General features: G+C 61.7%; 1 long non-coding RNA gene across 3 annotated transcripts in view; it reads left to right on the top strand.

The window, feature by feature from the left end:
• The window catches only part of LOC135967862 (uncharacterized), a 261,355-nt gene extending 235,250 nt beyond the window's left edge, over positions 1 to 26,105 (top strand). Inside the window, exons 1-3 of one of the 3 annotated variants that reach the window (XR_012426416.1) lie at positions 24,860 to 25,200; positions 25,627 to 25,744; positions 25,965 to 26,105. This is a non-coding gene — a long non-coding RNA (uncharacterized lncRNA). Of the gene's footprint in view, positions 1 to 22,232; positions 22,359 to 24,859; positions 25,201 to 25,626; positions 25,745 to 25,964 lie in introns of those variants that run through there. The other 2 variants (XR_010582180.2, XR_012426415.1) reach the window with 2 other exon arrangements.
• Positions 26,106 to 27,882: the final 1,777 nt, after the last annotated feature.

Genomic DNA, 27,882 nt, shown 5'->3' on the forward strand with positions numbered 1-27,882 from the left:
GGGCTGCGTTTCTGTGCCGCTGCTGCCGTGTGACTGTGTGTGGGGGGGTCTCTCCCATTCTCTCTTGTCTCTCTGGCCCTCACTCTCTGTGTGTGTCTTTCCCTCTTTCTGCCGGTTGGTGTGTGCGTGCCCGTGTGCGTGGGTGCGTTCGGACGAATGCGCCCGGTGCGCCCAAAGGCGACTTCTTGCGCGTCGGCCTGGCTCTGCCGAGCCTCTTTCTTCTGCCTCTGTGCCTGGGTCTTGCGGCGGGCTCGTCAGTGGGTTTTCGCCGCCGTTCCACTTGGGGTCCTCCCTGAGGGCCTCGACCGCGTGAGGAGATGCGTCTTCCCCAGCAGCAGTGGAAATCTCCTTACCCGTGCCGAGCGGACTCTCTCCTGGGATCAAGATAACCACAGTCCAGCCAGGGCCAAAAGCCCCAGAGGAGCTCGTCGCCCTGCAGGAGAGGAGCAGACCCGCCTCAGAGGAGACGCTTGGACCTTTTCACGGCTCTTCTCTGAGAAATGAAGCCGCACCACGGCAGAAGCTTGAAGAGGAAGCCGGGAAGGGGGGATGCCAGGCCTCCCGGTCCCTGGAAGGCTGGCCTCTCCGGACAAGTCAGCCGTTGGGCAACCCTCCCCTTAGGCCCGCGGCGGTGGCACCGGGCAGTATCCGGCCCGGGCTCCGGCCTCTGCTCTGTCCTCCCTCTTGCTCTGTCTCCCCTGTCTCTCGGGGGCCTACACGCTTGTCGGTCTGGCTGAACGTCTTGGACGCAGATCGCTTCCCAGTGGGTCAGGGAGACACTCGTCGGAGATCCGTGTGGTGACGGTTTCTCTCTCCAAACCTGTTTCTGCTTGCTTGGGCAGGTTCCATGACCCTGGAGCTCCTGGCTCCCATACGTGTCTCCCACAGGGAAGCTGTCTTGCTCTCCCTGTTTCACCTCATGGCTGGGTGGCCTGCCTAGCATGAGCGCTAGGCCACCGTGAGGGGCCTTGTCTTCTTGGACAGGCGGTGCGGCACTTCCCCTCTGCACTTCCCCTCTCGTTCTTGAGGGAGCAGGTGGACTGACTCCCTGAATCCCTGAATCTTCCGGCTCCCTCCTGGATCCCAGGCGATCTTTGATTTCCCTTGGAATCCACGGGCAGGTCCCTTGGGACCCTCTTCCACCCGGGCACAGGCCTGGACTCCGCTGTTGGTTTCGCCGTCGCCCCGTACGCCCGGGCTGACACGCATTCACATCGTCTGCTCGGGGATCGGCCAGTGCCACGCGTGGGGCCAATGGCTCCGCCGCGGAACCGCCCCTGTCCCTGCTGGCGCGGGTCCTGGAAAGCAGAGGCAGCTTGCGGGAGCCCCGGGGCTTTTGCAAGCGGGGCTAGGCCGCCGCTCTTTCGGAGGGGGAGGGAGGCCGAGGGCTCGTGGGTCAGTGAATTTTCGGCTGGCACCACGCCTTAAGGCCCAGGGGATGATTCTGTGCTGCAGCGAGGCCCCGCCTGCCTCAGCCGATGATGGCGAGTCCATCCTCTCTCACCCGGAGGGGTCCAAAATCCCATCCCAAGAGGAGTCCAGAGACCCCAGCGGAGGCCCTGAAGCTCCCCCTCCACCGGTGGCAGTCGGCTCAAGGAGGTCCTGAAGACAGGACTCCGGGGGTCTTGGTACTGGGATGCCCGCCGCCCCTTCTCCCACGCCGCCCCCTGCTGGAGCCCGGATCCGGCGGCCGTCGGGGCCGCAGCAGCAGCCCCCAGCGGCCCCCCCACCCCCGCTCCCCCCTGCCCCACCGCGCACACGCCCCCTCCCACCCCATCCCCGGCCGCGGCGCACCGCGCAGCCGCCGTTGTTTAAAGGGGCCGCAGCCTGACTTCCAGGTGGGGAGCGCGAGTGGGCCCGGCGCGGCAGGGCCAGTGCGCATGCGCGAGGCGCGAGCGGCCTCTCACGTCACAGCGCTTCCCACGGTTGTCTTAGAAACCGGCCCCCTGAGGCTTGGCAAAGCAGGAGCCCTCCGTGGCGGCGCTGGGGTGTCGGGGCTGCGAGGCTCCTGCCTCACCTCTCCACGGGGTCGACAGGAACGTCTCCGGACGGACGCCGGGAGTCGCAACGCGCCGGCCAGGATGACAAAACCGCAGGCGGAGTCCGGGGGAAGCGGCGCGTCGTCCCAGCCTCAGGCCTGCCCGGACGGCGTTGGGGTGAGTCTCCCCAAAAGTCTTGCCCCCGTGATCTCCACGACAGGTCCGCCCGCCTGTCCGTGGGCTGCTCTCTCCCCCGAGGGGCCTTCACGCCCGGAGCAGAAGCCTGCAGCGTCAGGGGGGCTGTGTGCCTGCGGGGGCTGCGTTTCTGTGCCGCTGCTGCCGTGTGACTGTGTGTGGGGGGGTCTCTCCCATTCTCTCTTGTCTCTCTGGCCCTCACTCTCTGTGTGTGTCTTTCCCTCTTTCTGCCGGTTGGTGTGTGCGTGCCCGTGTGCGTGGGTGCGTTCGGACGAATGCGCCCGGTGCGCCCAAAGGCGACTTCTTGCGCGTCGGCCTGGCTCTGCCGAGCCTCTTTCTTCTGCCTCTGTGCCTGGGTCTTGCGGCGGGCTCGTCAGTGGGTTTTCGCCGCCGTTCCACTTGGGGTCCTCCCTGAGGGCCTCGACCGCGTGAGGAGATGCGTCTTCCCCAGCAGCAGTGGAAATCTCCTTACCCGTGCCGAGCAGACTCTCTCCTGGGATCAAGATAACCACAGTCCAGCCAGGGCCAAAAGCCCCAGAGGAGCTCGTCGCCCTGCAGGAGAGGAGCAGACCCGCCTCAGAGGAGACGCTTGGACCTTTTCACGGCTCTTCTCTGAGAAATGAAGCCGCACCACGGCAGAAGCTTGAAGAGGAAGCCGGGAAGGGGGGATGCCAGGCCTCCCGGTCCCTGGAAGGCTGGCCTCTCCGGACAAGTCAGCCGTTGGGCAACCCTCCCCTTAGGCCCGCGGCGGTGGCACCGGGCAGTATCCGGCCCGGGCTCCGGCCTCTGCTCTGTCCTCCCTCTTGCTCTGTCTCCCCTGTCTCTCGGGGGCCTACACGCTTGTCGGTCTGGCTGAACGTCTTGGACGCAGATCGCTTCCCAGTGGGTCAGGGAGACACTCGTCGGAGATCCGTGTGGTGACGGTTTCTCTCTCCAAACCTGTTTCTGCTTGCTTGGGCAGGTTCCATGACCCTGGAGCTCCTGGCTCCCATACGTGTCTCCCACAGGGAAGCTGTCTTGCTCTCCCTGTTTCACCTCATGGCTGGGTGGCCTGCCTAGCATGAGCGCTAGGCCACCGTGAGGGGCCTTGTCTTCTTGGACAGGCGGTGCGGCACTTCCCCTCTGCACTTCCCCTCTCGTTCTTGAGGGAGCAGGTGGACTGACTCCCTGAATCCCTGAATCTTCCGGCTCCCTCCTGGATCCCAGGCGATCTTTGATTTCCCTTGGAATCCACGGGCAGGTCCCTTGGGACCCTCTTCCACCCGGGCACAGGCCTGGACTCCGCTGTTGGTTTCGCCGTCGCCCCGTACGCCCGGGCTGACACGCATTCACATCGTCTGCTCGGGGATCGGCCAGTGCCACGCGTGGGGCCAATGGCTCCGCCGCGGAACCGCCCCTGTCCCTGCTGGCGCGGGTCCTGGAAAGCAGAGGCAGCTTGCGGGAGCCCCGGGGCTTTTGCAAGCGGGGCTAGGCCGCCGCTCTTTCGGAGGGGGAGGGAGGCCGAGGGCTCGTGGGTCAGTGAATTTTCGGCTGGCACCACGCCTTAAGGCCCAGGGGATGATTCTGTGCTGCAGCGAGGCCCCGCCTGCCTCAGCCGATGATGGCGAGTCCATCCTCTCTCACCCGGAGGGGTCCAAAATCCCATCCCAAGAGGAGTCCAGAGACCCCAGCGGAGGCCCTGAAGCTCCCCCTCCACCGGTGGCAGTCGGCTCAAGGAGGTCCTGAAGACAGGACTCCGGGGGTCTTGGTACTGGGATGCCCGCCGCCCCTTCTCCCACGCCGCCCCCTGCTGGAGCCCGGATCCGGCGGCCGTCGGGGCCGCAGCAGCAGCCCCCAGCGGCCCCCCCACCCCCGCTCCCCCCTGCCCCACCGCGCACACGCCCCCTCCCACCCCATCCCCGGCCGCGGCGCACCGCGCAGCCGCCGTTGTTTAAAGGGGCCGCAGCCTGACTTCCAGGTGGGGAGCGCGAGTGGGCCCGGCGCGGCAGGGCCAGTGCGCATGCGCGAGGCGCGAGCGGCCTCTCGCGTCACAGCGCTTCCCACGGTTGTCTTAGAAACCGGCCCCCTGAGGCTTGGCAAAGCAGGAGCCCTCCGTGGCGGCGCTGGGGTGTCGGGGCTGCGAGGCTCCTGCCTCACCTCTCCACGGGGTCGACAGGAACGTCTCCGGACGGACGCCGGGAGTCGCAACGCGCCGGCCAGGATGACAAAACCGCAGGCGGAGTCCGGGGGAAGCGGCGCGTCGTCCCAGCCTCAGGCCTGCCCGGACGGCGTTGGGGTGAGTCTCCCCAAAAGTCTTGCCCCCGTGATCTCCACGACAGGTCCGCCCGCCTGTCCGTGGGCTGCTCTCTCCCCCGAGGGGCCTTCACGCCCGGAGCAGAAGCCTGCAGCGTCAGGGGGGCTGTGTGCCTGCGGGGGCTGCGTTTCTGTGCCGCTGCTGCCGTGTGACTGTGTGTGTGGGGGTCTCTCCCATTCTCTCTTGTCTCTCTGGCCCTCACTCTCTGTGTGTGTCTTTCCCTCTTTCTGCCGGTTGGTGTGTGCGTGCCCGTGTGCGTGGGTGCGTTCGGACGAATGCGCCCGGTGCGCCCAAAGGCGACTTCTTGCGCGTCGGCCTGGCTCTGCCGAGCCTCTTTCTTCTGCCTCTGTGCCTGGGTCTTGCGGCGGGCTCGTCAGTGGGTTTTCGCCGCCGTTCCACTTGGGGTCCTCCCTGAGGGCCTCGACCGCGTGAGGAGATGCGTCTTCCCCAGCAGCAGTGGAAATCTCCTTACCCGTGCCGAGCGGACTCTCTCCTGGGATCAAGATAACCACAGTCCAGCCAGGGCCAAAAGCCCCAGAGGAGCTCGTCGCCCTGCAGGAGAGGAGCAGACCCGCCTCAGAGGAGACGCTTGGACCTTTTCACGGCTCTTCTCTGAGAAATGAAGCCGCACCACGGCAGAAGCTTGAAGAGGAAGCCGGGAAGGGGGGATGCCAGGCCTCCCGGTCCCTGGAAGGCTGGCCTCTCCGGACAAGTCAGCCGTTGGGCAACCCTCCCCTTAGGCCCGCGGCGGTGGCACCGGGCAGTATCCGGCCCGGGCTCCGGCCTCTGCTCTGTCCTCCCTCTTGCTCTGTCTCCCCTGTCTCTCGGGGGCCTACACGCTTGTCGGTCTGGCTGAACGTCTTGGACGCAGATCGCTTCCCAGTGGGTCAGGGAGACACTCGTCGGAGATCCGTGTGGTGACGGTTTCTCTCTCCAAACCTGTTTCTGCTTGCTTGGGCAGGTTCCATGACCCTGGAGCTCCTGGCTCCCATACGTGTCTCCCACAGGGAAGCTGTCTTGCTCTCCCTGTTTCACCTCATGGCTGGGTGGCCTGCCTAGCATGAGCGCTAGGCCACCGTGAGGGGCCTTGTCTTCTTGGACAGGCGGTGCGGCACTTCCCCTCTGCACTTCCCCTCTCGTTCTTGAGGGAGCAGGTGGACTGACTCCCTGAATCCCTGAATCTTCCGGCTCCCTCCTGGATCCCAGGCGATCTTTGATTTCCCTTGGAATCCACGGGCAGGTCCCTTGGGACCCTCTTCCACCCGGGCACAGGCCTGGACTCCGCTGTTGGTTTCGCCGTCGCCCCGTACGCCCGGGCTGACACGCATTCACATCGTCTGCTCGGGGATCGGCCAGTGCCACGCGTGGGGCCAATGGCTCCGCCGCGGAACCGCCCCTGTCCCTGCTGGCGCGGGTCCTGGAAAGCAGAGGCAGCTTGCGGGAGCCCCGGGGCTTTTGCAAGCGGGGCTAGGCCGCCGCTCTTTCGGAGGGGGAGGGAGGCCGAGGGCTCGTGGGTCAGTGAATTTTCGGCTGGCACCACGCCTTAAGGCCCAGGGGATGATTCTGTGCTGCAGCGAGGCCCCGCCTGCCTCAGCCGATGATGGCGAGTCCATCCTCTCTCACCCGGAGGGGTCCAAAATCCCATCCCAAGAGGAGTCCAGAGACCCCAGCGGAGGCCCTGAAGCTCCCCCTCCACCGGTGGCAGTCGGCTCAAGGAGGTCCTGAAGACAGGACTCCGGGGGTCTTGGTACTGGGATGCCCGCCGCCCCTTCTCCCACGCCGCCCCCTGCTGGAGCCCGGATCCGGCGGCCGTCGGGGCCGCAGCAGCAGCCCCCAGCGGCCCCCCCACCCCCGCTCCCCCCTGCCCCACCGCGCACACGCCCCCTCCCACCCCATCCCCGGCCGCGGCGCACCGCGCAGCCGCCGTTGTTTAAAGGGGCCGCAGCCTGACTTCCAGGTGGGGAGCGCGAGTGGGCCCGGCGCGGCAGGGCCAGTGCGCATGCGCGAGGCGCGAGCGGCCTCTCGCGTCACAGCGCTTCCCACGGTTGTCTTAGAAACCGGCCCCCTGAGGCTTGGCAAAGCAGGAGCCCTCCGTGGCGGCGCTGGGGTGTCGGGGCTGCGAGGCTCCTGCCTCACCTCTCCACGGGGTCGACAGGAACGTCTCCGGACGGACGCCGGGAGTCGCAACGCGCCGGCCAGGATGACAAAACCGCAGGCGGAGTCCGGGGGAAGCGGCGCGTCGTCCCAGCCTCAGGCCTGCCCGGACGGCGTTGGGGTGAGTCTCCCCAAAAGTCTTGCCCCCGTGATCTCCACGACAGGTCCGCCCGCCTGTCCGTGGGCTGCTCTCTCCCCCGAGGGGCCTTCACGCCCGGAGCAGAAGCCTGCAGCGTCAGGGGGGCTGTGTGCCTGCGGGGGCTGCGTTTCTGTGCCGCTGCTGCCGTGTGACTGTGTGTGGGGGGGTCTCTCCCATTCTCTCTTGTCTCTCTGGCCCTCACTCTCTGTGTGTGTCTTTCCCTCTTTCTGCCGGTTGGTGTGTGCGTGCCCGTGTGCGTGGGTGCGTTCGGACGAATGCGCCCGGTGCGCCCAAAGGCGACTTCTTGCGCGTCGGCCTGGCTCTGCCGAGCCTCTTTCTTCTGCCTCTGTGCCTGGGTCTTGCGGCGGGCTCGTCAGTGGGTTTTCGCCGCCGTTCCACTTGGGGTCCTCCCTGAGGGCCTCGACCGCGTGAGGAGATGCGTCTTCCCCAGCAGCAGTGGAAATCTCCTTACCCGTGCCGAGCGGACTCTCTCCTGGGATCAAGATAACCACAGTCCAGCCAGGGCCAAAAGCCCCAGAGGAGCTCGTCGCCCTGCAGGAGAGGAGCAGACCCGCCTCAGAGGAGACGCTTGGACCTTTTCACGGCTCTTCTCTGAGAAATGAAGCCGCACCACGGCAGAAGCTTGAAGAGGAAGCCGGGAAGGGGGGATGCCAGGCCTCCCGGTCCCTGGAAGGCTGGCCTCTCCGGACAAGTCAGCCGTTGGGCAACCCTCCCCTTAGGCCCGCGGCGGTGGCACCGGGCAGTATCCGGCCCGGGCTCCGGCCTCTGCTCTGTCCTCCCTCTTGCTCTGTCTCCCCTGTCTCTCGGGGGCCTACACGCTTGTCGGTCTGGCTGAACGTCTTGGACGCAGATCGCTTCCCAGTGGGTCAGGGAGACACTCGTCGGAGATCCGTGTGGTGACGGTTTCTCTCTCCAAACCTGTTTCTGCTTGCTTGGGCAGGTTCCATGACCCTGGAGCTCCTGGCTCCCATACGTGTCTCCCACAGGGAAGCTGTCTTGCTCTCCCTGTTTCACCTCATGGCTGGGTGGCCTGCCTAGCATGAGCGCTAGGCCACCGTGAGGGGCCTTGTCTTCTTGGACAGGCGGTGCGGCACTTCCCCTCTGCACTTCCCCTCTCGTTCTTGAGGGAGCAGGTGGACTGACTCCCTGAATCCCTGAATCTTCCGGCTCCCTCCTGGATCCCAGGCGATCTTTGATTTCCCTTGGAATCCACGGGCAGGTCCCTTGGGACCCTCTTCCACCCGGGCACAGGCCTGGACTCCGCTGTTGGTTTCGCCGTCGCCCCGTACGCCCGGGCTGACACGCATTCACATCGTCTGCTCGGGGATCGGCCAGTGCCACGCGTGGGGCCAATGGCTCCGCCGCGGAACCGCCCCTGTCCCTGCTGGCGCGGGTCCTGGAAAGCAGAGGCAGCTTGCGGGAGCCCCGGGGCTTTTGCAAGCGGGGCTAGGCCGCCGCTCTTTCGGAGGGGGAGGGAGGCCGAGGGCTCGTGGGTCAGTGAATTTTCGGCTGGCACCACGCCTTAAGGCCCAGGGGATGATTCTGTGCTGCAGCGAGGCCCCGCCTGCCTCAGCCGATGATGGCGAGTCCATCCTCTCTCACCCGGAGGGGTCCAAAATCCCATCCCAAGAGGAGTCCAGAGACCCCAGCGGAGGCCCTGAAGCTCCCCCTCCACCGGTGGCAGTCGGCTCAAGGAGGTCCTGAAGACAGGACTCCGGGGGTCTTGGTACTGGGATGCCCGCCGCCCCTTCTCCCACGCCGCCCCCTGCTGGAGCCCGGATCCGGCGGCCGTCGGGGCCGCAGCAGCAGCCCCCAGCGGCCCCCCCACCCCCGCTCCCCCCTGCCCCACCGCGCACACGCCCCCTCCCACCCCATCCCCGGCCGCGGCGCACCGCGCAGCCGCCGTTGTTTAAAGGGGCCGCAGCCTGACTTCCAGGTGGGGAGCGCGAGTGGGCCCGGCGCGGCAGGGCCAGTGCGCATGCGCGAGGCGCGAGCGGCCTCTCGCGTCACAGCGCTTCCCACGGTTGTCTTAGAAACCGGCCCCCTGAGGCTTGGCAAAGCAGGAGCCCTCCGTGGCGGCGCTGGGGTGTCGGGGCTGCGAGGCTCCTGCCTCACCTCTCCACGGGGTCGACAGGAACGTCTCCGGACGGACGCCGGGAGTCGCAACGCGCCGGCCAGGATGACAAAACCGCAGGCGGAGTCCGGGGGAAGCGGCGCGTCGTCCCAGCCTCAGGCCTGCCCGGACGGCGTTGGGGTGAGTCTCCCCAAAAGTCTTGCCCCCGTGATCTCCACGACAGGTCCGCCCGCCTGTCCGTGGGCTGCTCTCTCCCCCGAGGGGCCTTCACGCCCGGAGCAGAAGCCTGCAGCGTCAGGGGGGCTGTGTGCCTGCGGGGGCTGCGTTTCTGTGCCGCTGCTGCCGTGTGACTGTGTGTGTGGGGGTCTCTCCCATTCTCTCTTGTCTCTCTGGCCCTCACTCTCTGTGTGTGTCTTTCCCTCTTTCTGCCGGTTGGTGTGTGCGTGCCCGTGTGCGTGGGTGCGTTCGGACGAATGCGCCCGGTGCGCCCAAAGGCGACTTCTTGCGCGTCGGCCTGGCTCTGCCGAGCCTCTTTCTTCTGCCTCTGTGCCTGGGTCTTGCGGCGGGCTCGTCAGTGGGTTTTCGCCGCCGTTCCACTTGGGGTCCTCCCTGAGGGCCTCGACCGCGTGAGGAGATGCGTCTTCCCCAGCAGCAGTGGAAATCTCCTTACCCGTGCCGAGCGGACTCTCTCCTGGGATCAAGATAACCACAGTCCAGCCAGGGCCAAAAGCCCCAGAGGAGCTCGTCGCCCTGCAGGAGAGGAGCAGACCCGCCTCAGAGGAGACGCTTGGACCTTTTCACGGCTCTTCTCTGAGAAATGAAGCCGCACCACGGCAGAAGCTTGAAGAGGAAGCCGGGAAGGGGGGATGCCAGGCCTCCCGGTCCCTGGAAGGCTGGCCTCTCCGGACAAGTCAGCCGTTGGGCAACCCTCCCCTTAGGCCCGCGGCGGTGGCACCGGGCAGTATCCGGCCCGGGCTCCGGCCTCTGCTCTGTCCTCCCTCTTGCTCTGTCTCCCCTGTCTCTCGGGGGCCTACACGCTTGTCGGTCTGGCTGAACGTCTTGGACGCAGATCGCTTCCCAGTGGGTCAGGGAGACACTCGTCGGAGATCCGTGTGGTGACGGTTTCTCTCTCCAAACCTGTTTCTGCTTGCTTGGGCAGGTTCCATGACCCTGGAGCTCCTGGCTCCCATACGTGTCTCCCACAGGGAAGCTGTCTTGCTCTCCCTGTTTCACCTCATGGCTGGGTGGCCTGCCTAGCATGAGCGCTAGGCCACCGTGAGGGGCCTTGTCTTCTTGGACAGGCGGTGCGGCACTTCCCCTCTGCACTTCCCCTCTCGTTCTTGAGGGACAGCCTCTCCTCTGCTCCTCTGAGCAGGTGGACTGACTCCCTGAATCTTCCGGCTCCCTCCTGGATCCCAGGCGATCTTTGATTTCCCTTGGAATCCACGGGCAGGTCCCTTGGGACCCTCTTCCACCCGGGCACAGGCCTGGACTCCGCTGTTGGTTTCGCCGTCGCCCCGTACGCCCGGGCTGACACGCATTCACATCGTCTGCTCGGGGATCGGCCAGTGCCACGCGTGGGGCCAATGGCTCCGCCGCGGAACCGCCCCTGTCCCTGCTGGCGCGGGTCCTGGAAAGCAGAGGCAGCTTGCGGGAGCCCCGGGGCTTTTGCAAGCGGGGCTAGGCCGCCGCTCTTTCGGAGGGGGAGGGAGGCCGAGGGCTCGTGGGTCAGTGAATTTTCGGCTGGCACCACGCCTTAAGGCCCAGGGGATGATTCTGTGCTGCAGCGAGGCCCCGCCTGCCTCAGCCGATGATGGCGAGTCCATCCTCTCTCACCCGGAGGGGTCCAAAATCCCATCCCAAGAGGAGTCCAGAGACCCCAGCGGAGGCCCTGAAGCTCCCCCTCCACCGGTGGCAGTCGGCTCAAGGAGGTCCTGAAGACAGGACTCCGGGGGTCTTGGTACTGGGATGCCCGCCGCCCCTTCTCCCACGCCGCCCCCTGCTGGAGCCCGGATCCGGCGGCCGTCGGGGCCGCAGCAGCAGCCCCCAGCGGCCCCCCCACCCCCGCTCCCCCCTGCCCCACCGCGCACACGCCCCCTCCCACCCCATCCCCGGCCGCGGCGCACCGCGCAGCCGCCGTTGTTTAAAGGGGCCGCAGCCTGACTTCCAGGTGGGGAGCGCGAGTGGGCCCGGCGCGGCAGGGCCAGTGCGCATGCGCGAGGCGCGAGCGGCCTCTCGCGTCACAGCGCTTCCCACGGTTGTCTTAGAAACCGGCCCCCTGAGGCTTGGCAAAGCAGGAGCCCTCCGTGGCGGCGCTGGGGTGTCGGGGCTGCGAGGCTCCTGCCTCACCTCTCCACGGGGTCGACAGGAACGTCTCCGGACGGACGCCGGGAGTCGCAACGCGCCGGCCAGGATGACAAAACCGCAGGCGGAGTCCGGGGGAAGCGGCGCGTCGTCCCAGCCTCAGGCCTGCCCGGACGGCGTTGGGGTGAGTCTCCCCAAAAGTCTTGCCCCCGTGATCTCCACGACAGGTCCGCCCGCCTGTCCGTGGGCTGCTCTCTCCCCCGAGGGGCCTTCACGCCCGGAGCAGAAGCCTGCAGCGTCAGGGGGGCTGTGTGCCTGCGGGGGCTGCGTTTCTGTGCCGCTGCTGCCGTGTGACTGTGTGTGTGGGGGTCTCTCCCATTCTCTCTTGTCTCTCTGGCCCTCACTCTCTGTGTGTGTCTTTCCCTCTTTCTGCCGGTTGGTGTGTGCGTGCCCGTGTGCGTGGGTGCGTTCGGACGAATGCGCCCGGTGCGCCCAAAGGCGACTTCTTGCGCGTCGGCCTGGCTCTGCCGAGCCTCTTTCTTCTGCCTCTGTGCCTGGGTCTTGCGGCGGGCTCGTCAGTGGGTTTTCGCCGCCGTTCCACTTGGGGTCCTCCCTGAGGGCCTCGACCGCGTGAGGAGATGCGTCTTCCCCAGCAGCAGTGGAAATCTCCTTACCCGTGCCGAGCGGACTCTCTCCTGGGATCAAGATAACCACAGTCCAGCCAGGGCCAAAAGCCCCAGAGGAGCTCGTCGCCCTGCAGGAGAGGAGCAGACCCGCCTCAGAGGAGACGCTTGGACCTTTTCACGGCTCTTCTCTGAGAAATGAAGCCGCACCACGGCAGAAGCTTGAAGAGGAAGCCGGGAAGGGGGGATGCCAGGCCTCCCGGTCCCTGGAAGGCTGGCCTCTCCGGACAAGTCAGCCGTTGGGCAACCCTCCCCTTAGGCCCGCGGCGGTGGCACCGGGCAGTATCCGGCCCGGGCTCCGGCCTCTGCTCTGTCCTCCCTCTTGCTCTGTCTCCCCTGTCTCTCGGGGGCCTACACGCTTGTCGGTCTGGCTGAACGTCTTGGACGCAGATCGCTTCCCAGTGGGTCAGGGAGACACTCGTCGGAGATCCGTGTGGTGACGGTTTCTCTCTCCAAACCTGTTTCTGCTTGCTTGGGCAGGTTCCATGACCCTGGAGCTCCTGGCTCCCATACGTGTCTCCCACAGGGAAGCTGTCTTGCTCTCCCTGTTTCACCTCATGGCTGGGTGGCCTGCCTAGCATGAGCGCTAGGCCACCGTGAGGGGCCTTGTCTTCTTGGACAGGCGGTGCGGCACTTCCCCTCTGCACTTCCCCTCTCGTTCTTGAGGGAGCAGGTGGACTGACTCCCTGAATCCCTGAATCTTCCGGCTCCCTCCTGGATCCCAGGCGATCTTTGATTTCCCTTGGAATCCACGGGCAGGTCCCTTGGGACCCTCTTCCACCCGGGCACAGGCCTGGACTCCGCTGTTGGTTTCGCCGTCGCCCCGTACGCCCGGGCTGACACGCATTCACATCGTCTGCTCGGGGATCGGCCAGTGCCACGCGTGGGGCCAATGGCTCCGCCGCGGAACCGCCCCTGTCCCTGCTGGCGCGGGTCCTGGAAAGCAGAGGCAGCTTGCGGGAGCCCCGGGGCTTTTGCAAGCGGGGCTAGGCCGCCGCTCTTTCGGAGGGGGAGGGAGGCCGAGGGCTCGTGGGTCAGTGAATTTTCGGCTGGCACCACGCCTTAAGGCCCAGGGGATGATTCTGTGCTGCAGCGAGGCCCCGCCTGCCTCAGCCGATGATGGCGAGTCCATCCTCTCTCACCCGGAGGGGTCCAAAATCCCATCCCAAGAGGAGTCCAGAGACCCCAGCGGAGGCCCTGAAGCTCCCCCTCCACCGGTGGCAGTCGGCTCAAGGAGGTCCTGAAGACAGGACTCCGGGGGTCTTGGTACTGGGATGCCCGCCGCCCCTTCTCCCACGCCGCCCCCTGCTGGAGCCCGGATCCGGCGGCCGTCGGGGCCGCAGCAGCAGCCCCCAGCGGCCCCCCCACCCCCGCTCCCCCCTGCCCCACCGCGCACACGCCCCCTCCCACCCCATCCCCGGCCGCGGCGCACCGCGCAGCCGCCGTTGTTTAAAGGGGCCGCAGCCTGACTTCCAGGTGGGGAGCGCGAGTGGGCCCGGCGCGGCAGGGCCAGTGCGCATGCGCGAGGCGCGAGCGGCCTCTCACGTCACAGCGCTTCCCACGGTTGTCTTAGAAACCGGCCCCCTGAGGCTTGGCAAAGCAGGAGCCCTCCGTGGCGGCGCTGGGGTGTCGGGGCTGCGAGGCTCCTGCCTCACCTCTCCACGGGGTCGACAGGAACGTCTCCGGACGGACGCCGGGAGTCGCAACGCGCCGGCCAGGATGACAAAACCGCAGGCGGAGTCCGGGGGAAGCGGCGCGTCGTCCCAGCCTCAGGCCTGCCCGGACGGCGTTGGGGTGAGTCTCCCCAAAAGTCTTGCCCCCGTGATCTCCACGACAGGTCCGCCCGCCTGTCCGTGGGCTGCTCTCTCCCCCGAGGGGCCTTCACGCCCGGAGCAGAAGCCTGCAGCGTCAGGGGGGCTGTGTGCCTGCGGGGGCTGCGTTTCTGTGCCGCTGCTGCCGTGTGACTGTGTGTGGGGGGGTCTCTCCCATTCTCTCTTGTCTCTCTGGCCCTCACTCTCTGTGTGTGTCTTTCCCTCTTTCTGCCGGTTGGTGTGTGCGTGCCCGTGTGCGTGGGTGCGTTCGGACGAATGCGCCCGGTGCGCCCAAAGGCGACTTCTTGCGCGTCGGCCTGGCTCTGCCGAGCCTCTTTCTTCTGCCTCTGTGCCTGGGTCTTGCGGCGGGCTCGTCAGTGGGTTTTCGCCGCCGTTCCACTTGGGGTCCTCCCTGAGGGCCTCGACCGCGTGAGGAGATGCGTCTTCCCCAGCAGCAGTGGAAATCTCCTTACCCGTGCCGAGCAGACTCTCTCCTGGGATCAAGATAACCACAGTCCAGCCAGGGCCAAAAGCCCCAGAGGAGCTCGTCGCCCTGCAGGAGAGGAGCAGACCCGCCTCAGAGGAGACGCTTGGACCTTTTCACGGCTCTTCTCTGAGAAATGAAGCCGCACCACGGCAGAAGCTTGAAGAGGAAGCCGGGAAGGGGGGATGCCAGGCCTCCCGGTCCCTGGAAGGCTGGCCTCTCCGGACAAGTCAGCCGTTGGGCAACCCTCCCCTTAGGCCCGCGGCGGTGGCACCGGGCAGTATCCGGCCCGGGCTCCGGCCTCTGCTCTGTCCTCCCTCTTGCTCTGTCTCCCCTGTCTCTCGGGGGCCTACACGCTTGTCGGTCTGGCTGAACGTCTTGGACGCAGATCGCTTCCCAGTGGGTCAGGGAGACACTCGTCGGAGATCCGTGTGGTGACGGTTTCTCTCTCCAAACCTGTTTCTGCTTGCTTGGGCAGGTTCCATGACCCTGGAGCTCCTGGCTCCCATACGTGTCTCCCACAGGGAAGCTGTCTTGCTCTCCCTGTTTCACCTCATGGCTGGGTGGCCTGCCTAGCATGAGCGCTAGGCCACCGTGAGGGGCCTTGTCTTCTTGGACAGGCGGTGCGGCACTTCCCCTCTGCACTTCCCCTCTCGTTCTTGAGGGACAGCCTCTCCTCTGCTCCTCTGAGCAGGTGGACTGACTCCCTGAATCTTCCGGCTCCCTCCTGGATCCCAGGCGATCTTTGATTTCCCTTGGAATCCACGGGCAGGTCCCTTGGGACCCTCTTCCACCCGGGCACAGGCCTGGACTCCGCTGTTGGTTTCGCCGTCGCCCCGTACGCCCGGGCTGACACGCATTCACATCGTCTGCTCGGGGATCGGCCAGTGCCACGCGTGGGGCCAATGGCTCCGCCGCGGAACCGCCCCTGTCCCTGCTGGCGCGGGTCCTGGAAAGCAGAGGCAGCTTGCGGGAGCCCCGGGGCTTTTGCAAGCGGGGCTAGGCCGCCGCTCTTTCGGAGGGGGAGGGAGGCCGAGGGCTCGTGGGTCAGTGAATTTTCGGCTGGCACCACGCCTTAAGGCCCAGGGGATGATTCTGTGCTGCAGCGAGGCCCCGCCTGCCTCAGCCGATGATGGCGAGTCCATCCTCTCTCACCCGGAGGGGTCCAAAATCCCATCCCAAGAGGAGTCCAGAGACCCCAGCGGAGGCCCTGAAGCTCCCCCTCCACCGGTGGCAGTCGGCTCAAGGAGGTCCTGAAGACAGGACTCCGGGGGTCTTGGTACTGGGATGCCCGCCGCCCCTTCTCCCACGCCGCCCCCTGCTGGAGCCCGGATCCGGCGGCCGTCGGGGCCGCAGCAGCAGCCCCCAGCGGCCCCCCCACCCCCGCTCCCCCCTGCCCCACCGCGCACACGCCCCCTCCCACCCCATCCCCGGCCGCGGCGCACCGCGCAGCCGCCGTTGTTTAAAGGGGCCGCAGCCTGACTTCCAGGTGGGGAGCGCGAGTGGGCCCGGCGCGGCAGGGCCAGTGCGCATGCGCGAGGCGCGAGCGGCCTCTCGCGTCACAGCGCTTCCCACGGTTGTCTTAGAAACCGGCCCCCTGAGGCTTGGCAAAGCAGGAGCCCTCCGTGGCGGCGCTGGGGTGTCGGGGCTGCGAGGCTCCTGCCTCACCTCTCCACGGGGTCGACAGGAACGTCTCCGGACGGACGCCGGGAGTCGCAACGCGCCGGCCAGGATGACAAAACCGCAGGCGGAGTCCGGGGGAAGCGGCGCGTCGTCCCAGCCTCAGGCCTGCCCGGACGGCGTTGGGGTGAGTCTCCCCAAAAGTCTTGCCCCCGTGATCTCCACGACAGGTCCGCCCGCCTGTCCGTGGGCTGCTCTCTCCCCCGAGGGGCCTTCACGCCCGGAGCAGAAGCCTGCAGCGTCAGGGGGGCTGTGTGCCTGCGGGGGCTGCGTTTCTGTGCCGCTGCTGCCGTGTGACTGTGTGTGTGGGGGTCTCTCCCATTCTCTCTTGTCTCTCTGGCCCTCACTCTCTGTGTGTGTCTTTCCCTCTTTCTGCCGGTTGGTGTGTGCGTGCCCGTGTGCGTGGGTGCGTTCGGACGAATGCGCCCGGTGCGCCCAAAGGCGACTTCTTGCGCGTCGGCCTGGCTCTGCCGAGCCTCTTTCTTCTGCCTCTGTGCCTGGGTCTTGCGGCGGGCTCGTCAGTGGGTTTTCGCCGCCGTTCCACTTGGGGTCCTCCCTGAGGGCCTCGACCGCGTGAGGAGATGCGTCTTCCCCAGCAGCAGTGGAAATCTCCTTACCCGTGCCGAGCGGACTCTCTCCTGGGATCAAGATAACCACAGTCCAGCCAGGGCCAAAAGCCCCAGAGGAGCTCGTCGCCCTGCAGGAGAGGAGCAGACCCGCCTCAGAGGAGACGCTTGGACCTTTTCACGGCTCTTCTCTGAGAAATGAAGCCGCACCACGGCAGAAGCTTGAAGAGGAAGCCGGGAAGGGGGGATGCCAGGCCTCCCGGTCCCTGGAAGGCTGGCCTCTCCGGACAAGTCAGCCGTTGGGCAACCCTCCCCTTAGGCCCGCGGCGGTGGCACCGGGCAGTATCCGGCCCGGGCTCCGGCCTCTGCTCTGTCCTCCCTCTTGCTCTGTCTCCCCTGTCTCTCGGGGGCCTACACGCTTGTCGGTCTGGCTGAACGTCTTGGACGCAGATCGCTTCCCAGTGGGTCAGGGAGACACTCGTCGGAGATCCGTGTGGTGACGGTTTCTCTCTCCAAACCTGTTTCTGCTTGCTTGGGCAGGTTCCATGACCCTGGAGCTCCTGGCTCCCATACGTGTCTCCCACAGGGAAGCTGTCTTGCTCTCCCTGTTTCACCTCATGGCTGGGTGGCCTGCCTAGCATGAGCGCTAGGCCACCGTGAGGGGCCTTGTCTTCTTGGACAGGCGGTGCGGCACTTCCCCTCTGCACTTCCCCTCTCGTTCTTGAGGGAGCAGGTGGACTGACTCCCTGAATCCCTGAATCTTCCGGCTCCCTCCTGGATCCCAGGCGATCTTTGATTTCCCTTGGAATCCACGGGCAGGTCCCTTGGGACCCTCTTCCACCCGGGCACAGGCCTGGACTCCGCTGTTGGTTTCGCCGTCGCCCCGTACGCCCGGGCTGACACGCATTCACATCGTCTGCTCGGGGATCGGCCAGTGCCACGCGTGGGGCCAATGGCTCCGCCGCGGAACCGCCCCTGTCCCTGCTGGCGCGGGTCCTGGAAAGCAGAGGCAGCTTGCGGGAGCCCCGGGGCTTTTGCAAGCGGGGCTAGGCCGCCGCTCTTTCGGAGGGGGAGGGAGGCCGAGGGCTCGTGGGTCAGTGAATTTTCGGCTGGCACCACGCCTTAAGGCCCAGGGGATGATTCTGTGCTGCAGCGAGGCCCCGCCTGCCTCAGCCGATGATGGCGAGTCCATCCTCTCTCACCCGGAGGGGTCCAAAATCCCATCCCAAGAGGAGTCCAGAGACCCCAGCGGAGGCCCTGAAGCTCCCCCTCCACCGGTGGCAGTCGGCTCAAGGAGGTCCTGAAGACAGGACTCCGGGGGTCTTGGTACTGGGATGCCCGCCGCCCCTTCTCCCACGCCGCCCCCTGCTGGAGCCCGGATCCGGCGGCCGTCGGGGCCGCAGCAGCAGCCCCCAGCGGCCCCCCCACCCCCGCTCCCCCCTGCCCCACCGCGCACACGCCCCCTCCCACCCCATCCCCGGCCGCGGCGCACCGCGCAGCCGCCGTTGTTTAAAGGGGCCGCAGCCTGACTTCCAGGTGGGGAGCGCGAGTGGGCCCGGCGCGGCAGGGCCAGTGCGCATGCGCGAGGCGCGAGCGGCCTCTCGCGTCACAGCGCTTCCCACGGTTGTCTTAGAAACCGGCCCCCTGAGGCTTGGCAAAGCAGGAGCCCTCCGTGGCGGCGCTGGGGTGTCGGGGCTGCGAGGCTCCTGCCTCACCTCTCCACGGGGTCGACAGGAACGTCTCCGGACGGACGCCGGGAGTCGCAACGCGCCGGCCAGGATGACAAAACCGCAGGCGGAGTCCGGGGGAAGCGGCGCGTCGTCCCAGCCTCAGGCCTGCCCGGACGGCGTTGGGGTGAGTCTCCCCAAAAGTCTTGCCCCCGTGATCTCCACGACAGGTCCGCCCGCCTGTCCGTGGGCTGCTCTCTCCCCCGAGGGGCCTTCACGCCCGGAGCAGAAGCCTGCAGCGTCAGGGGGGCTGTGTGCCTGCGGGGGCTGCGTTTCTGTGCCGCTGCTGCCGTGTGACTGTGTGTGTGGGGGTCTCTCCCATTCTCTCTTGTCTCTCTGGCCCTCACTCTCTGTGTGTGTCTTTCCCTCTTTCTGCCGGTTGGTGTGTGCGTGCCCGTGTGCGTGGGTGCGTTCGGACGAATGCGCCCGGTGCGCCCAAAGGCGACTTCTTGCGCGTCGGCCTGGCTCTGCCGAGCCTCTTTCTTCTGCCTCTGTGCCTGGGTCTTGCGGCGGGCTCGTCAGTGGGTTTTCGCCGCCGTTCCACTTGGGGTCCTCCCTGAGGGCCTCGACCGCGTGAGGAGATGCGTCTTCCCCAGCAGCAGTGGAAATCTCCTTACCCGTGCCGAGCGGACTCTCTCCTGGGATCAAGATAACCACAGTCCAGCCAGGGCCAAAAGCCCCAGAGGAGCTCGTCGCCCTGCAGGAGAGGAGCAGACCCGCCTCAGAGGAGACGCTTGGACCTTTTCACGGCTCTTCTCTGAGAAATGAAGCCGCACCACGGCAGAAGCTTGAAGAGGAAGCCGGGAAGGGGGGATGCCAGGCCTCCCGGTCCCTGGAAGGCTGGCCTCTCCGGACAAGTCAGCCGTTGGGCAACCCTCCCCTTAGGCCCGCGGCGGTGGCACCGGGCAGTATCCGGCCCGGGCTCCGGCCTCTGCTCTGTCCTCCCTCTTGCTCTGTCTCCCCTGTCTCTCGGGGGCCTACACGCTTGTCGGTCTGGCTGAACGTCTTGGACGCAGATCGCTTCCCAGTGGGTCAGGGAGACACTCGTCGGAGATCCGTGTGGTGACGGTTTCTCTCTCCAAACCTGTTTCTGCTTGCTTGGGCAGGTTCCATGACCCTGGAGCTCCTGGCTCCCATACGTGTCTCCCACAGGGAAGCTGTCTTGCTCTCCCTGTTTCACCTCATGGCTGGGTGGCCTGCCTAGCATGAGCGCTAGGCCACCGTGAGGGGCCTTGTCTTCTTGGACAGGCGGTGCGGCACTTCCCCTCTGCACTTCCCCTCTCGTTCTTGAGGGACAGCCTCTCCTCTGCTCCTCTGAGCAGGTGGACTGACTCCCTGAATCTTCCGGCTCCCTCCTGGATCCCAGGCGATCTTTGATTTCCCTTGGAATCCACGGGCAGGTCCCTTGGGACCCTCTTCCACCCGGGCACAGGCCTGGACTCCGCTGTTGGTTTCGCCGTCGCCCCGTACGCCCGGGCTGACACGCATTCACATCGTCTGCTCGGGGATCGGCCAGTGCCACGCGTGGGGCCAATGGCTCCGCCGCGGAACCGCCCCTGTCCCTGCTGGCGCGGGTCCTGGAAAGCAGAGGCAGCTTGCGGGAGCCCCGGGGCTTTTGCAAGCGGGGCTAGGCCGCCGCTCTTTCGGAGGGGGAGGGAGGCCGAGGGTCCTGCACGCTTCTCGGTCTGTCTGAATGTCTTCAACATGGGACAGTTTTCATTTCATCAGGAGATACTTCCTAGGGGTCCGGATCTTGATTGCTTTCGTCTCCTGTGGTATTTCTTATTGTTTGTACCGGTTTAATTACTCTGGACCTCTGGACCTCATACCTATCTGGGAGCGGGGACTTCGATTGATCTTCATGTCTCAAGTGATTGCTGCCTGGTCCCTCCAACACCAGCGTGATGTGACCTCTCCGTGGCTCACCTTGCCTGCCAGGATAGGCAGTGTTTTATCCCGCCTGTAATTTTTCGCTTATTTCTGAAATCCCTTCGTTTCCTCTGCTCCTGGGCAAAATGCCTTCAAGCACTGAATCTTTTGACTGCCACGGATTTCAAGTCTCCCAAGGGATTGGGTTTTGCTGGTTGTCAGGGGAGGTGGTGTCAGGGGAACCACCTGGTGGTGGGCTCTTGGTGGGGTATACTTTTTCAAAATGTCTTTGCCCCTCTGGCAGGCATCCCTGCATGTGGCTTGGACTCTAGCACAGGTCCTGTCTCACAGGTTTTCAGGTGTGCTTGGCTTGTCCTCAACTTTGTGTGGGAGATCCCAGTGGCCCCTGGGCACATGCCTGGACCTCACTATCTGCCTCAGCATCGTCCCAGATGACCTCAAAGACACACGCTCACTCCATCTGCTCTTGGGGGAAGTCAATGCCATGTGTGGTCACATTGGCTCTATCTTGGCCTCACCTTTGTCTCTTGTTGCATGTGTTGGGGAAAGCTGTGTCGGGATTTCGGAGTCCCCGGGCCTTGGAGACGAAGGTAAACCCCTGCCCTACTCAGGAAGGAGGGAGGCAATGGACTCATGGGCTAGTTTATTCAGCCAACAGCAGGCCATGCAACTCTTGGGATCTTTGTGTGCCCCAGCGAGGCCCTTCCCGCCTCACTACTTTGTAACCCCATTCCTGATCACCCGGTCGGATCCATTATTGGATTCGAAGAGGTGTCCAGAGAGCCCAGCGGGCATCCCGAAGCTCCTCCTCCACCGGGAACCAAAGCAGAAAACCAATCAAGAAGGTCCTGACGATAGGACTCCTATGGGTCTGACCCTGGCTCTCGTGCAGGCACCTCTCCTAGTCCTCTTCCCACCGGCCGCCTCGGACTGCTCCGCTGCTGCCACTGCCGCCCCAGTCCCTGCGTCGCGTCGCCACCATTTTTTAAGGGGTCCCCAGCCTGACTCTCTGGAGCAAAGGGGGAGTCAGCCTCGCCAGTGCTCATGCGCGAGGCCTGAGCCGCCGTTTTGATCACATCGATTGACACCATTTCCTGGGGATGGGTCCCTGAGACTTGGCGAAGTAGGAGCCCTGTGTGATAGTGCGTCAGAGTCGGGGCTGACAGCAGTCCTGGCCAGGGCGTTAACAGGATGGTCTCCAGAGGCCGGGATTCACGGAGAACCAACCAGCAGGAAAAAACCTCAGGAGGAAGAAACCTCCGGTTGATCTCCGGGGAGGCAGCGCGAGATCCCAGCCTCAGGTCAGGATTCGTGGAGCGTCAGGGAGGCCTCTTTCCCAATCTTCACTTCACCTGCCACCGCCTCAGTCCCCACAGCCCCCGCTCCACCGTATTTTTTTTTACGTAGTCAGTGTCTCACTGTCACCCAGTCTGGAGTGCAGTGGCGAGATCTCAGCTCACTGCAAAGTCTTCCTCCCGGATTCAAGGGATTCTCTTCCCTCCGCCTCCCGAGTACCTGGGATTAGAGGGATTAGTCAGAGTCAGGGCTAAGACCAGCTCTCACCAGCGGCATAGACTGGATGGTCTTGGAGGCCAGGATTCACGGAGGGTCGTCCAGGAGGAAGAAACCATGGGCAGAGGGCTGGGGAAGCAGCGCGGGATCCCAGGCTCAGGCCTGCACCGACTGATGGTGTGCCAGTGAGGCTCTTCAAAAGAGGAGAGGTTTGCTTGTGTGCCTGTGGGCTGCTCTCTTACCCACGGGTCATAGTCACAGAGAGCAGAACCCGGCAGCTTCAGGGGCTGCCTGGGAGTGGGTGTTACCCTGCCACTGCCATACGTCTTTGTGCATTTGTGTGTGTGCCTGCGTCTCTTCTTTCTCTCTCCTTTCTCTCTCTTTCGCTCTGTGTCTGTGTCTGTGTGTGTGTGTGTGTGTGTGTGTGTGTGTGTTGGGACACATGTGCCCTGTGTGCCGGAGGGTGGTATCTTGTACATTGACCTTCCCTCTGGTCAGCCTCTCCCTGCGTCTCTGCCTGGGGCATGTGGCCGGTTGTCAGCCGTTTTTCCGCTGTTCCAGTTTGGGTTTGTGAAAGTCTGGAGGAGTTGGGGAGCTGTGTCTATCTGGTAAGGATTTAAATCACCTCTCCACCCTGAGAGGCCTCTTTTCTAGGATTAAGACCTCTACCCCCCAGCCAAGGGTAATAGTCTCACCTGAGAAGTCATTGTCTACCTGCAGGAGCGGAGCAGAGCGACCTCAAAGAAGATGGTTCTCATTCCTCTCTCTCTTTCATCTCATTGAGAAATCTAGCCACAGGGTAACACAGGTTTTGAAAAGAAGGGAACGGGACCATGGCAAGGATCTGTGAGTGTGCAGGCTGTGTTTCACATATAATTAAACATAGTCTAGTGAGTGTTCTGCAGATAGCTGGCATTTAACTTTGTTTTATTGAATCAAAGAAAGAAAAAATGCTGAGAAAAAAATGACACAACTTGCCTGCCAGTCCGTCTGATTGTTACAAATTTAATAGTAATTTTAATTTATCTCATGTAAAGGTCCTTGGCAGTGATACCTAATTTCCTAAGATAGCCTTGCTTTATTTGGTATGTTTAAGATGTCATGCATATCAGAGTATCTGGAAATTCTTCCCAACTCCCTTGACATAATGATTAATCACATTTCCAAAACAACATAACAAAACAAACAACAGAAAATCATTTGTTACTTAGTTCCTTCAAATTTGTTTATTTAAGTTGTGGTTCCTTCATGTGCGAAACATTTTCATGTCTCTGGCACTCTTCCAGCCACAGATTTCATCTTAAACAACCTAAGTATTGAAATGCTTGTGCCCTTTGATTAATTTTTCTTACATAAATACTTTGATATAAAAGCTACATTGAGGCTGGGTGCAGTGGCTCACACCTCTAATCCCAGCTCTTTGGGAGGCGGAGGCCAGCAGATCACAGGGTCAGGAGATCAAGACCATCCTGGCCAACATGGTGAAACCCCATCTCTTCAAACATACAAAGAATTAGCCAGTGGAGGCCAGGCGTTGCTTCATGCCTGTTATCCCACACTTTGGGAGGCTGCGGCAGGCAGATCAAGGAAGGTCAGGAGTTCGAGATGAGACCAGTCTGCCCAACCTGGCAAAACCTGTGTCTATTAAAACTATAAAAAATTAGCCAGGTGTGGTGGCAGGCACCTGTAATCCCAGCTACTCAGGAGGCTGAGGAAGGAGAATTGCTTGAACCAGGAGGCGGAGGTTGCAGTGAGCTGAGATCATGCCACTGCACTCCAGCCTGGGTGACAAGAGTGAAAATTTACCTGAAAAAAAAAAAAAGAAAGAAAGAAACCTTGTCTATACCAAAAATACAAAAATTAAACCCTGAAGGTCACGTCCGAATGAGAAAGACATTGTTTGGCTCAAATTGTCTGACACTAAGGAATAGTGCAGACTGGCCAAGTGAGGTGACTCACACCTATAATCCCAGCACTTTGGGAGGCCAAGGCAGGTGGATCACCTGAGGTCAGGAGTTCAAGACCTGCCTGACCAACATGGTGAAACTCCGTCTCTACTAAAAAAAAAAGTACAAGAAAATTAGCCGGGCGTGGTGGTGCATGCCTGTAAATCCCAGCTACTCAGGAGGCTGAGGCAGGAGAATTGCTTGAATCCAGGTGGCAGAGGTTGTGGTGGGTAGAGATCATGCCACTACACCTTAGCCTGGGCAACAAGAGTGAAAATCTGTCTCAAAAAAAAAATAGTGAAGAGTTAGGGCAGATTTATTTTCAGAGAAGCAGGGAATCTGGAATTTTGGGTGAAATGTCCCAATTTCCAGAAGCTGAAAATGCTCTCAAAGGTAAAATTCAAGTTAGCCTATATCAAGCTTCTCCTTGTTCTATGTGTGAATAGCTAGTCTGTATCTTCACCTATGTATATTTAAAAATCAACCTTAAGAAAGCCCTTGGCCACAATAATCCTTCCACATGGTAGCAAGAGCCCAGCCTCTGAGACTGTGCTTCCTTCCCGCCTCCCACTGGAATGCCTTCCCCCTAATCTCCAAGGTATCAAACCGGTCAGGGGCAGCAGAGACAACCCTACTTCTGGGAGTCCCCCCCAACCCCTTGAAGTCACAGGCATCTCTGATGTCCCTGCCCTTCATCCACATCACTGAACAATTAAGTGCACACATCTCTGTACTTCTATTTAAACCATTCCATATGTGTTTACAATTAACGACTTCATGAATGACTGCAGTATGGATGGAGCAGAAAGGAATGCTGAGGGAGGACTCCGGTTAGAATGAGCTGCTTTTCCAGGACTAGGAATGAACTTTCCCCAGTACCAACCAGGCAGCCTCCAGGGCAAGAAAAGGTAAGGGGATCCATCCTGTTGACAGCCAAGACGGAATTACAGGTAATTCTCACCTCTTTTTCGACTCTCAGTTGGAAACCCCCAGCCACAAGGTGAAGCACAGTCCACTCCAGAGCTCCACAGTTGGGGCCGGGGATGTCACAGAAATCACTAGGGCAGCCAGTTCCCATCCAGGGGGAGCCCAGACTGACCCAGCACCCTCAAGCTTTGCTCCAAACTCAGGCCAGGGAGTGAAGCCCTTGTCCCCAAGCCACAGAGTGAGGGTTTGTCTCTAACCCTGTAGGCTCCAGTGAAAGGAAAATGGCCTGCAGGTGCCCACAGGAGAGCACCTGAGTTCTGAGACAGCTCTACGGCTCCCAGCCTTCATTCCCATGAGTAACACAGGGACACACAGAGGGGCATGCTGACTGCCTATAGGGCACCCATGGAACACAGATGCACCCTGCAGATCCTGAAACCGGTCAGGTAATGAGGTGCAGAGGTGTGGGGAAGACCTTACTGGGTGCCAACCAGCCTAACCGGCCGGGGTCACAGACCAGAAGTGCTTCTGACATTAACCAGACACAGGGAAGGTGTGTAGGATGGGTAGTAGAAGTGACTGCAGAGGCCTCTGGGGATTGTAGTTTTGGAGCTAGAGAGGTGGGAAAGCAGTTGGTTTTGCCCACAAAGGGTGCCTCTGACATCTGCACAGCACACACAAGCAAGTTTAGGAGCCTACTGTTAAGATGCCCAAGTGACATTGACAAGTTTCGCTGGGAGCCAATGAGGTCTGCTGACCACAAGAGCATCGCGGTACTGCTGAAGGATTCTGGAAAATGTGGTCCGGGTTGGCCGGTAGGCACTGACCTTCCCCTGAAGGTGACCTGAGCTCACCACGCAAGTCTCCTCCCTGGTGTGCCCTTCCCCAAGCAGATGCCAGATTGGGACAGAAGCAGCTCAGGGAGAGGCGATGCTTTGCCAGGACTCCTGGTTTGCAGGTGACACTGGCCCTGTGCTGCCTACAGTAGGAGGGTGTACCAGGACAGGGAACCCCAAGGCTGTTTTCAGGAAGAGCAAGATTGGCTTGCAGCAAACTCCCGGAATGGAGATGGGGAGAGTCTTGTAGCATTTCCCCGGCATTTTAGGGGATGGAGCCTGGACCTGAGTGAACAGCAAAAGGCCGCCTGGTGGTAGTGGTGGTGAGGATGGGAGACTTGAGCCAGAAATTCCTGAGGATCTTTTTTTTTTTTTTTTTTTTTTTTTTTTTTTTTTTTTTGACAGAGTCTCGCTCTGTCACCCAGACTGGAGTGCAATGGTGTGATCTCGGCTCATTGCAACCTCTGCCTCCCAGGTTCAAGAGATTCTCCTGCCTCAGCCTCCCAAGTGGCTGGGATTACAGGTGCCTGCCACCATGCCCAGCTAATGTTTTTATATATATTTTTAGTAGCAATGGCGTTTTGCCATGCTGCCCAGCCTGGTCTTGAATACTCGACCTGAAGTGATCCACCTGCCTCGGCCTCCCAATGTGTTGGGATTACAGGCATGAGCCCCCAGGCCGATCTCATTTTTATCTTTTCTCTTACAGGTTTTTATTTTGTCTTTTTTTTTTTATCTTAAAGGTGCGGCTTGGAGGAAACTTCTGGAGGGTGGGGTGGTGCTGAAGAGGAGGCAACATTGTAACTGTTTTGTTCAACATGGGTGTTTTCTTTATGCATCAATTTGTATTTTTAAAGATATTATATTAAAATTTTGTTTATCTTGATTACTGAGTTTTTTTGGTGCCCCATAATTTCTCTATCCATAGTCCTGAGCCTTGATACAAAGTGAGGACCTGGCCTCTGGACATCAAGCAGCCAGAAATTCCCTTAGGAGCTTTCTCTGAATTGTTGAATTGTGAGTGATTATTTTCCTTTCCTGACTTCCCTAATATCCACAATTTCCTCGTAATCATCCTCCAAAGCCACACCCACAAGGAACCTCTGAGACCTATCATGAAGCAGATATTCAAAAATTATTTGTAAATCTTCACACACCACCCCTGCCACAATGTCTTCCAACATCACTTTGCCTGGAGAATTAAAAAACAAGGTTTGCATGTTGAGTATCAGCCTCTCCCATTGGGTGGGTGTTTAGGAAGGAGGATCAGCCAAGAGTCTTATTCCAGCCCAGGTAAATGACCTTGCCAAAGATTTGATATCCACAAATGTGGAATCCTTGTAACAGAACTCAGTGGGAACCAAAGTCAGGCATGGGGCTGGGCTTTAAGGAGCACAAACGAAAAGGAAGGACTAGAAAACTTCAGAAAGGTACTGGTGGGGGATGGCGGGGTAGGGGGGATGGGGGACAGTGAGGATGTGGGATCCTGAGATAATCCGAATCCCTATGTGTAGACGTATGTGTACAAAGGCTGTAAAGAGAGACCCAGGCTGATGGGGTATCTGTAATCAAACATAATGTGGCAGCAGGTCAAGTGATACGGGGACTCTGGAAAAACAGAACAAGCAGCAAAATGAGCAGTATCAAACTCCACAGAAGTTAACCAACACCAAGACACTAAGAAAGGTATTCCAGGAGGATCCAGGTGCCTGTGCAAAGACCAAGCAGTGAGCAGACGTGTGTGTTCGTGATTCCATTAGCATAAACTGAACATCATCTAATACAGCATCTCACAGTTCTGTGTGCATCAGACTCAGCTGGGGGACTTGTTAAATACAGATTGTTGGGTCTCACTCCTAGAGTTTCTGGTTCAGTGTTTTGCGGTGCAGCCTGTGAGTCTGTACTTCCAGCATGTTTTTCAGGTACTGCTAATACTGTTGATCCAAGGACTTTACTATGATCTAATTTAATACTAGGTTTGGGGAGGTACTAAAGAGCAAAGAAACAACAGAGGAAGGGACCTGAAGCCTGTAGGGGCTTTTTTGTAAACTCCTCAAATATAAAAGCCTTCAAGGCACTCAAACAGCATTTACAGCATCATGTCTACAAATACAAGATACCACGCAGGGAGTGCTCCATCAAGTAGAGAGATAAGCCCACTGAGTGTCCCTGTCTCAGTCTGTTTGTGTTGCTATAACAGAATACCACAGACTGAGTGATTTATAAGCAAGAGTTCACTTGGTTTACGGTTCTGAACACTGGAAAAGTGAGGGGGCTGCATCTGGTGAAGGTCTTGCTATGCTGTCCTATAGTGGAAGGTGGAAGGGCAAGAGAGTGACCACATGTGAGAAGAGGGAGGGGGAAAGGGAGAAAGGAAAGGAAGCCATCCTCATTCTTTTATCAGGAACCCACTCCCAAGACAACTAACCCCCTCCGCCTTCATCCATTCCTGAGGGCAGAGCCTTTATGACCTAATCGTCTCTTCATGGTCCCAGTGGGCAGCGCTATTGCATTACGGGTTGAGTTTCCAGCACATGAACTTCGGGGAACACCTTCAAACCACAGCAGTCCTCGTGCAAGCCTTCCAGAAAACCTGCATGCCTGGCACTCTGGAATCCCTCTTTTCCACCCCTTCTCACTGCAACTCTAACATCATGATCC

Source organism: Macaca fascicularis, chromosome 16 (genome assembly GCF_037993035.2).
Source record: "Macaca fascicularis isolate 582-1 chromosome 16, T2T-MFA8v1.1".
In the NCBI taxonomy this organism is placed as follows: Eukaryota; Metazoa; Chordata; class Mammalia; order Primates; family Cercopithecidae; genus Macaca; species Macaca fascicularis.